Genomic DNA, 11,777 nt, shown 5'->3' with positions numbered 1-11,777 from the left:
CCTCCATTTCAGTGCTAGATCCTTGCCAGCAGCAGCTATTAGTACTAGACATGAGCGCCACTCGACAGAAATGAGAATAAAGTGAGACTCCTTCGCTAACTGTATAACTAGTTTTAACATTTTCAGGTTTTTGATTTTGCTGCTTTTCTTTTGCTTTGTTTTCTGGCACACTGACACGCAAGCAAACAAATACCAAAAGCGTCATCATCTGGCCAATTTTAGCTGGTTAACCAATATTTATAATACCTGCATGTATGCGCTATTTTTGGTATAAAAACACATTTGTTTGTCTTCCACATGAAGAGGAGAATATATATGTTCTATGTGCTCACATGTCAGATCAAAGTTTCCTCAATTTTTCTTCCTGTGTCTGTGTTAACACACACACACACACACACACAGATGTTCTTCTCATGTCCAACAAATCGCTGATTGATGATTATACAGCTGTTTTATTTTCTCCCTCTTCATACTTTACTTCTCCCGTTCACAACTACACCGAGAGACATACATGAGCTTTTTCTTTTTTTCTCTTTTTTTTCTTTCCTCCATATTTTCCCCATCTCTCATCTTGTCTCATCTCTTGATCATTTCCAGCCCCGTCCCATCTGGACAAATCATGAAACATCAAACAGACACATACATCTGGCCTTGTCATGTTGACATCTGTAGCGCGAGTGTGCGCGTATCCGCGTGCGCACGTGTGTGTGCGTGCACATGCATGTGTTCTGTCAGGAGTGATGCTGCGATGATTAATTGCCGCGCATATCGAATCTATCACAGTGTCACAGCACACAATAGGCACGAGCGCGCACAAACACACTCGCGCACAGCGAACACATGACGCGAGCATGTTGGGTTAAAACTGAATTGGAGTTGAACGAGGGAAACAAATCCCAACTTCCAAAAACCGTCCGCTGCTGAGTCTTCAAAGGCTGACTGTAATTTTCTATGTTTTTTTGTTAGCAGCCGGGCAGCAGAGACGCTCTGTGGTGCGCCAGGAATTTGAATGGCCTATGAGCAGGACACGCGATGTTTACCTCTTTGACTATTTTTGAAAGTCTTCGCATAATAGATCTTAAAGAAGAAAAAAAGGATTAAAATGTGAGGTGTGCAGGTTAAACACAGGACCCGTCACGGAGACCATGTGCTGTATTATTCTCATAATCACAGGTTCGGCGTGTATTGAAGAACTCTGGAGTTTGTTTTGTGACAAAGAAGACAGAGCCAGGCGCAGATCAAGTGGTTTAGCAGAGATGCAGAAGCGTGTAATTACTCTGACTGAAGCCATTTTACTTGCTTTCCATGTGGATACAAATAGGACAGTGAATGTTGCATCAACTCTGGTTAGCCTTGTTTACAGAAGCTAAGTGCCGTTTTCTAGGTTAGATGTATTTGTAGACAGTACCAGTAATTCTACGGCGTGAACTAAGCAGTAGTTAAGAAGTTAAATTTGTAAACCCAATCGTCAGAATATATGTTAGCAGAGTGTGTTTGTGCAAAACCACAGATGAATTAAAACTGGAAGCTTCTTTATCCTCTGCAACATTTTGTTTCTTTAGGTTTAATTTGCAATGTTGTCTCGGCACAACACTGTGCTCATGATCTGGTTAGGTTTAGGCACAAAAACCACAAGGTTATGGTTAGAAAAACATCAAGGTCTCGCTTAAAATACCTGTTTTGGTCGCCACCAACACAGGTCCAAATGTCACGTGATCGCCTTCAAAAACACCAGGTTCTGCTGCCGCAACCAAGGCTGTGGATGGCCAAACTTTCCATGACAGATATCCTTTATTGGTCACCACAGACACAGCTGTAACCATCCCCAGGTCTTATTAAAAACATCCAGATGAGTCACACTTACAAATGCCACAACACAGACTCAAACTGCGGTCGCCTGTTTGGCAATCTCCTCAGCACCACCGTCTCTTGCACCACCCAATGTGAAAGTCAGATGTCAGCTGAGTAGGTAGCCTGTGTGCCACGTACAAACTTCTATGCGATTTGCAGAAACGGTGACTCCCAACATTATATCCTGTCGACTGGGCTGGAATCTGATGGTTTGCTGTGATGTTACAGGGTTGAAGACGTCTCAGAAAAGCCTTGCATAATTTCAGAATAATGATCTCAACCATCAATCAGTTCCACACAGAGGGAGTCACAGGCTGGACACAATATCTGTATACATTTCTGACTGTGTAACTTAAAGATAGAATAAAACAATCAGGCAAATTGTGATCACAATCACTCAGAGTAATGATTTTGACTCCGCGTCAGGCTCCCTTATAGAGCTCTTTGAGTCCTTGTCGACCAAGAACGGGCGCTACGGCAGCAAAACCGGCAGAGAGAAAGAAAACATTTATTAAGACAAACAACATACAGATTTCAATCTATACTGGCTTGTTTGAGATGACGAGCAGAGGTGTCTCACAGTATTTCTTGCCTTTTATTTCTCTTTGCTCTCGCTCCTCACCGCCTGCTGCCTCCAGTTCAGCAGATCTGGATTCGTAACTGCCAAAACCGTCTTTGGTTTGAATTAGAACCACATCAATTTCGCCGCTCTCCTCACGCACAAGAGAGGTTGGCAAAAATAAAGACGTGAACATTTTGTTCTTCCTCTTCCTCCTCCTCAACCTTTTTGTCTCTCCGTCTGCCCCCTCACCTTTCATTTCTTAGCTCACACAAAATACATGCAAATTGGATATTTCTGTCAGTAGTGCCAGTGAATTGAAGCTCTCACCCACAGCCGGCATGTCAGGCTCTCTGTTGTGGCTTTTAAAGTTATTGCCAGCAGTAAAAGCCAAACGGCCCTGTTATTGCTGCGTTCCTCAGAAGAAACAACATTTATGAAGGTGGATTCATGCAGTGGCTGAGCTCAGATGACTCACTTATTGTGTTCCCTTTGTCTTATTTTAGTGCTCGCTGTTTGCATTTCGATTTTGTTATTTGGTAGTATTTCGTAGAGCGCAGTAAGTAAAACAGACTTAGCAAACTTGTTTTATAAATACTGAAAAAAAGCACAAATGTACGACACACTCAAGCGTCAACAGTAAAATTGAAACAGCTGGATGTCAATTATTCCTGCTGACCCAGACCAGTCGCTACGATAAAGAGTTGGCATTTAACGTTTCAGCAAACAACATACGTTCACATTTGTGCATGACTTCGTACCATATTTACGTTGCTATGACCTGAGGGTTGGTGGTCATCTTACAGGGGAGAACGCTGCCAAGCCAGTGACTGCGGTTCAAGACTGTGTTTCAACATTTATGATTCAACATTTGTAAACGTGACAACAGTGGATTGATTTACAGGATGATTTACAGCGATTTTCGTGCCGACAACAACGACATAGTTTTTCAAGAAGCCGGAGCCAAAAGATTTCTTCTGATCCCTAAACAAGTCACAGCATTGTCACAACGTACAAAAGAAAACTAAATCTAAAAGAAGGTAAAGTTGCAACAAAAAGAAACGTAAAGTTTCAACATATCAACATATGGTTAGCAGAAACGTACATTACCAACATTTATTCTGCCGATTGTGTTGGCTGACTTATTAATGTGAAAACTGAACAATCCATCTATTCAACAGTCCAAGCTTTAGGGAAAATACAGTTAAATTCTTATGATGAACATTGGATTTATTTCGCTGCTGAAGGATGATTTGCAAAGAGAGGTGACATTAAAATTGTGTTCTGAAAGCTGGTTTAAGTTTCGGGCTTCTTTCCAGAGTTTGTTCTGCCTGACTAAACCAAAAAGGATTAAAATGATGATAAAGTACCAACAAGAAAAGCAGCAAATTATTTTAAATTCATGCATCTGGAACCAGCGACTAGATTATTTCACTTTCTTTTATAATAGTTGAGGATTCATTTTCTGATCATTGAATAATTAACTAATCCTTCCACCACTATTTTTCTCTACTGGAAGAACTTTCTCTCACTTCCTCTCACCATCCGTAACACGCACGGAAATCGCAACTGAATGAAACAAGTATCCATCCATTACCAGGGATTGTTCAAAGTCATTGTGGAGAAATGCAGGAAATCACACAGCGAAATGGGAACAGACAGTGGATGTTAGCGTAAAGTGGAGGCATCAAAAAGTCATTTATATGACTCCATCTACAACACAGCACCTTGAAAGCGTCACACTGGTGAGATGTCTGAGTGATAGAGGGTGAATTTATCCTTTCACGTATAATTTCTCCTGTCAAAGTATCAGCATGAAAATCCTCCACTGGGTTGATTTCGAACTTGGCCACCTCCTGTTAGCTGCCGTCTGTCGGATATTTGCTGGCAGAGAATGTGTCAAGCGTTGAACATGGTGAGGCGGATCCGTACCCACGTTGTACCGAGCGTGGGGCGAACTCAGATGACTCACAGCTGGAGTTTCATGGAGAAACAAGGCTGCTCAGTAAGCCAGACCGCAGTCAACAAGACTGTGTACCTCCGTGTTTTAGCAAGCCTGATATTGAAGTTTGTCACTTATCGAATGTCATATCAAAGCTGGTATGCGCTTCAGATTTATCACCCTGCTGTGTATAGTGATGAAAAGGATGCAGAAAAGATGCATTTTTATGATATTCACAGTCCTCATAATTAAATTATTAAACACAAAATAAAATGTCCAGTTCGGTACATGTATTCACAGTGTATTGAATATTAATATGTGCTAAGATTAAGTAGGCACCCCTCAAAAAGTAATTGATTCATTCATCACGCGTCCCAAGCCGGGGCGCCTGTTTTAAATCATATTAATTCATGTAATCAGAGAACTTCTCATCTGTCAGTTACAGATTGTTCTCCCATATGATTCTCTCCTTCTTTAAGTTGAGTTTCTCAGAAGAAACAGTACAAACTGCCGACGAGCGCCGAAGAAACTGGTGAAAAACATGCTTCGTTCAGACCAGTTTAATGCGTGTGGGCAATTTTTGAGCAAGACAGCAAAAGCTTTAAGCCGATGACTTTCAGCTGAAAAAAAAAACACAGGGACAATTTGCCGATTCATGCCGGAAACATCTGACACTTACTTTCAGCCCTGCCATTCTTGAGAATGATGAAACAGCAGGAAGATAATCTCTGAATCAGACGAGCAACAGGGAGCATGTAACGAGAGTAAAGGATGGGGACTAGAAAAGAGCCCAGAGGGACCCCACGAGGGGACGCCTGCTGAGGAAGATGAGGAATCGCCTATTTTCACAGAAAAAGATTCTGTTTGACAGATAGGACCTGAGCAAACTCATGCTGAACCGGAGATACCCACCTACTGCTCGAGGCGATCAATTAACACAGTGTGATCAATGGTTTCGCGGCAACGAGGTCCCACTGAGGAAGAACTAAAATCACAGGCCTTTTGTGAAAATATCACTTCAGTGTGGGTCTATACTGCGGAGGCTGAACTGTACATGTGATACCGTTTTTCGTCATACAAGACGGAACAGTTAAAACAGTTTGTCAAGAATTATGAATATATTTAAGAGACAGGTCAGTGGTTATTAAAATTAATCAGGGTTAAAATTATGAGGGTTTCCTTTGGAGATTGTGACGTATTGTGTTGCTGCTTTTTAACTGTTAACACCCTAAATCTCCTAAATCTAACCTCCACATACAAACTGCAATTATCTATATTACATCAGACTTCATTCCTAATGAAATGTTCCTTCTCTGATTTGTACTTTGTGGTGTGCAGTTTTTTTTTTAAGCTTTTGTCCCTTTCATTTAAGAGAAGTATTTCCAGCCACCAGGTGAATCGAAGTGCTCTCCTGTTGGCTCCGTTTTGATTTCTCTTGATGGAAACATTTGGCCTTTTTAGCTGCGAAACATTCCATTATGTCACTTGTCACTGTGGCTACTGTTTACTGCCGGCCACGTTACAGTTAGTTTATCTGAGCTTTTAAACTAAAAAGGCTTTCTGTTGCCTCTGGAAACAACACTGGTGATGGCAGTGGAAGGACCTGACCCTCCACAAAAATTCCATAAATGTATAAAACTTCAGTGTCACTCAGACTTGATCGGTGGACACTTGCAGTATTGCAGCAGAAAAAAAGTATTTTCCCCAAAGAGCATCATTATAAAAGAGAAGTCTAAACAAAATTGACATCTCAAACAAAAAATGAGACAAAAAAAATATTTAGATTTAGATTTTTTGATCCGTGGAGGTTTTATATCTGAAGCTGAGAAAAGTGATGCAAAGACCTGTGATGTCACCACACTGTAACGACTACGGGCTTCAATTCAAATCTATGAAAATGTCTTATGCATGTTGATGTTTTCCTCAGGAAAATAAACCTGCCAACCCTTCACAATAAAGGCGCCGCACATGCAAAATGCAATAACAGTATACACATGAATAAATACATTCAAGCGTAACGCCTACTCCTCCGAGGTCGCAATCAATGGAGATGATTAACCCATCCGACCTACAATGGTAACGCGGAGAAATGAATATGTTAAAAAAAAACACATCACACAGAAACACGTGGGCATTACTCAAATTAGATATTCTCACAAACCACAAGATTAAATGTGTATTTTACAGCGAAATACATGAAACACAGCCGGCATGTAAACAACTGGAGGAGCTCGACGCCGTCAGTCACTGCCGGGCTGCTGCATGTAATCTTTAACAATGAGCCATAAGGCAGATACATTTTCTAAGATTAAGGCCTTATGTAAAAGAAGGTGATGATTGTTTTTTCAACCAATACGTGCAGCGAACACGGTAGCTCCGTGGTAAATCGCCTTGGCGGGAATTGTCGCCGTGTTACACAAGACGGGATCATTGTTTATTATGAAGGAACACGTTCGGCTCGAGACGGATGAGACGGAGAGCGTCGAGCTGCTCGAATGAAGGCAGCAGAAATGCTCAAAATGACGTGAACGCTGAAGGGAACGTCATTTTTTAAAAATGCTTCATCTACCATTAAGAATGTTAATCAAATCGGTTAATTAAAAAAAGTATTTACAGGTAAATAAATAGAGGAATACGCAATCAGCAAGACGAAACATTTCCATGAAATACACAAGCTGTTCTTTGATATCAGAATGTTTAACGTGCTTTTTTAATTTAAGTCCTCCAGGAATGAGAGTAGATTTATTCATGAATCTTTTTTTTATTAATTTGGCATTAATTGAAAATACAAAAACAGGCAGAGCAGGAGGAGCGTTGAGAAATTGGATGACAGAATTGTTTTTGTTCACGTTTGTCTAATACATTTGGGTTTGAGCTGGAAAAAAAAAAAAATAAATAAAAATAGTGTCAAGTGTTTAACCGAGTGTGAAGTAAAAGCATCCATTTTTGATTTTGCAGGTAAATACTTTGCATACCTGTCCGATCCCTATCACTTTGTGGGTGTCAAGAAGATTTCTGGAGTGTAAGTTGTGCAGACAGGCTTGAAGTTGGGTCCAGGGAGAATATAATGTGAGACGCTGAGTCAAGAGTTTGAGACATCTGATGCTTTTGCGCGAGATGAGGAGGAGGGGAATGATTAACATTGTCAACGGCTACATTAAGATCCATCGCTAAAACAAGCACATTCATTCATCACCGTGAGAAGAGCTGTCTGAGTGCAATGAAGAGCTCTGCAGCCAGATTGGAGTTTCTCCAATGACTCAATTTAACTAACCTTAAAGTCTTCGTCTGTTTTTTTTCTTGATATAACTGAAACAATTGGAGACGACCATACGTGTAGAGTTTGAGTGGACGATCTATCTTCCTTTGTCTTGTTTGTTTTTTGTTTTTTTTTCCTGCGCTTGTATCATAACTGCTGTACAGATCGGCTATTAAACTCTGAGAGGTTTCTTCCTCTTTTTCCTCACCGACAGCGTTATGGGTAAGACTTTTACTAAGTGACAAACAAACTATTTACTTTCAAGACTTTCTATGAAGGAAGAGTTTATGGTTCTGTACAGCTGACTTGACAAAAGCTCTGAGTCAGACTCAACCTTGCAGCACAGTTTCCCTGTGCAACCATCTGTTTGTTTATTGTAGTTGTTTTTTATGATTTCAAGAATGTTAATTACTTCGCTAAATAGCATCCTGAGAACCTGACTGCGTGTTTGAGTGAGTCGAAAAATGATTAATGTTTTGATGCTTTGTGTTAAACATGATTAATGCATTCAGCACGGGGTTACATTTCCCTCTACAGAAACAAACCACACACACACAAGGACTCATCTATGCACACTGTATGTCAAGTTCTTGTCATTCAAGTCAGGATTTTTTCTGTGCACCGACTCTGCAACGAGCTCAAATCGCACCACATCACGGGTTGCGTAACTGCCAATTTACATCTCACTGGGTCCATAAAACGGTACCTGATCCCAGGACCAATTCATACACTTTATGGGAGGGTCGTAAACTGTGAGAGCTGTTAAGAGGCTGAGCTCGAGAGAACCAACAAATTTATTTTGTTTTCAATTTTTCCGCTTCTGCAGCTCATATCGCCTTTCAGTTTATGCATGTGTTTAAAAAAACAAGACACAAACTGGACTTTTTGTCCTCTGAACTTCAGATTAAGCATGTCATCATCATCAAAACATGCATACGAGGTCATTTCTCCAGATTACCAGTTTCACTGTGTTGTATGTTGTATGAAATGTGACATAAATAAAGATTCTTCTTCTTCTGCGATGGAGTTTCAGGGGTTAAATAGCATCTCTGTGATCATTTTCCCTCATCCCTCTTCTTTCTGTGTCCATCTCCTCGAAAATACAGCAACACATGCACTGTTTGATTAAACTAATCTTTGGAAAGCAGCCTGCCTGAATTTAAATCAGTTCATTTCAGAGTCGGTCTCATTAGCAAACTGACTTGTTCACATTTAAATAAACAAATATCCATTAAAATGTTCCACTTCTTTCAACATTTTCGGTCACTTAATTTCCTAAATTATCTTATTTAACTATTTGCAGTATATTACCAATTTTCGCAAATGCATTATCCTGCAAATATTGTTACGCTGAGTTCCCACAATTATAAAAAAGGTGCCATCGCAGAGTGTTTTGCAGGGCACACAGTGGCTCTAACAAACATGCTGAATGATATTCTGGCATTTTCACTGTACTTTTAGAGGTGACACATTCGCCTTCTGAACCATACGTTGCATAATGTGACCTTTTCTTTCTGGCACAGAGCTGAGTTTGTTGTTCTATCAATAACACGAGCTGCCACAGCTGTGTGCCTTAAAGCCTATGAGGTACAGTAATACTCCTCCGATAATGCCCCGTCTCTGTCCCTTGGCTTGTTTTCATTTATTTTGCTCTGCATTGTTTCTCTCCCTCTTTATCTCTCTTTGCTCCCCTCTGCTCTCGGTTATAATTCAAGCCTCATCTTAGCCTCAGAAATTAATCTGAACTTTCCACAATGAGCTTAGATGGCATTACATATGCAAACAAAAGTCTGATATTAAAAAATCCAGCTTTGCCGCAGAAGGGGGGGGGGGGGGGGGGGGGAAACATCGTATTTATTTTCAGCAATACCCTGTTGATTCACATATGAAAACACTGGATTTACATTTAGGCAAAAATTAAATATTTATGTTTTACGGCTTACATTCTGTGAACAGATTGTCTGGTTCTTGTACTCATCTGTTCGCTCATCGCACTTGTTGATGTTAAATGTTTGAAACACAATAGTCCTGCTGTAACATCATGTGATGCATGTTGTCTTGTAGGAAAAACTGATCAAGATAGCTGCTTGTAAACAAGTGACAAGAATACCATTATACTTACCATTAGCTGAGTATATTGAAATCATCGTCGTGTGGTTACAAGAGGGATATAAACCAATGAGCATCTCTCTCTCCGTCTGAAGAGCATACAGGAACGATAGTAGACGGGAGGGTAAGAGCGAGGGACGATTGTGTCACGGGTGGCGAGATACATATCAAAATAGGTCACAAAACATACTTGTGCAGCCGTTAAAACACCTGACTGGACCGCCTAAGTAAGATGTACGTGTGGGAAACACTCATGTTAAGCAAGATCACATCGTACATGTATCAGTTTTCCTCATATCAGACAACTACGAAGAACCGAGAGCGAACACATCAAACCGTGAGTTGTTCATGGGATTCATTTAATTACAAGGTCAGCGGTGAGTACACTTCTCTCTCCAAGCTCTATTACCGACGGCAGGGGACCTCGTAAACTCCTGAACAGGCCGAGGAAACATAAAACCGTAGGCAGCTCTGGATTCATTTTTTCAATTACGTGTTTTCATTGTTTTTGGTCTGGATTCCCATTTGTGTTGATGAATTACAACTTAAACCAAATTTTAATGAGAACAAAATCTCTCCCTTCCTTTTCATTTTTTTTTTCCTTTGACGAACGATTCCACTCTTATTTTTTTATAATGGTGATGGAGAACCGGCACGTGGGTCTGTAAACATGGCTGCTCATGACTTAGTAATGAAATGAAACTCAACAGGAAATTGAATCGGAAGAGGCGCCGCACTCAGCCCTCTCCTAGAGGCGGTGAGAGAGAGAATGAGTGTGTGTGTGTGTGTGTGTGTGTGTGTGTGTGTGTGTGTGCAGGAATGTGTGTGCTTGTGCGCATGTGTCTGGCTGATTAGTTCTTGGTGCTAATGCATTTATAACCATTAGCACGAGCACATATCGATCATGGCTCACATATGCAAAATTAACATCCGAAATCTGCGTAGAGTGTGTGCATGTTTTGGCCATTGTGTGTGTGTGTGTGTGTGTGTGTGTGCGTGTGTGTGTGTGTTATCTCTAATGATTGTGCTCAGGATTGTGCTTAGGAAAGTGAAAGTAAGGGAGAGAACATTTATCCACTTACAGCATCTCCCCACGATCCTAATCAATCAGTTTGTTCGCCCATTAGCCGTTGTGCTTCCTCACACTGCCGGCTGTGTTTTTGTAAATAATGCGTTTCTCGGGCCGATCACAGCCAGACCACAGGTGAAATGGTTGGTTTCCTTCGCTGAGTGCGAACTTGCGAGGCTGAATATCTGCTTTGGACTGTCTTCACTCCAAGTAGGAGGAACAACAGATGACTGACAGTTCTGTCCTTCCCCTGTCTTTGGTCTTTGCGTCTAACTGTCGAGTTGTAAAATCAAGGCTGCTGTTACAATTTCCCATCAACCTTCCACCAAAGTCAGTTTTCTGAATAAATTCCAGATGACAGACGGGCCGAGCAGTTGCAGAAACAACCATCACTTTACATTAATCAAAGTTCAGGTTCCTTCATTCCCTGGGTAAATTTCTAACGCCTTAACAACTGAATAGACGTTGACAACGGCAGACTTATTTATTTCTGGAGACAGAGAGAGCTGTGTTTGAGTCTGCTTTGACTTGTGGGTGTGTATGAACAAAGAGGCGATTACACTTGACTGCTCCACGCACAAACAGGCGAATGCAAGCGGAGACGAAAATCTCTTTTCAGTAAAAAAATTGAGCTCCATAGAAATACACGCTTCTTCTGCCCACTGTTTACAGTGCTTCACATCACATTACTCGGCATTGAGACTCAGACTGCTTGTCACGTTGGTTTGTATTGTAAATCATGTTTGTGCTGTGTTTTTTTTCCAAAATAAATTCAGCTGAAAGTCGACTGGCATTGACTGTGTTCAATACAACCATAAAAAAACAAAGTTCCATTTTTCAAATCTTGTTCGTTTGTTCAATTTCCCAAGTCGACACTGAACTGTCAAAAGTGATACAAACATGATTCTTAAAGTGACATTTCCTGGGATGAAACTTTTAACTTGCCAAATAAATGGCTGCTCAAATCAGTGTCTATGTATTGATTGCA

Source organism: Sparus aurata, chromosome 15 (assembly GCF_900880675.1).
Source record: "Sparus aurata chromosome 15, fSpaAur1.1, whole genome shotgun sequence".
Taxonomy (NCBI): domain Eukaryota; kingdom Metazoa; phylum Chordata; class Actinopteri; order Spariformes; family Sparidae; genus Sparus; species Sparus aurata.
Note: the sequence above shows the minus strand (reverse complement) of the source record.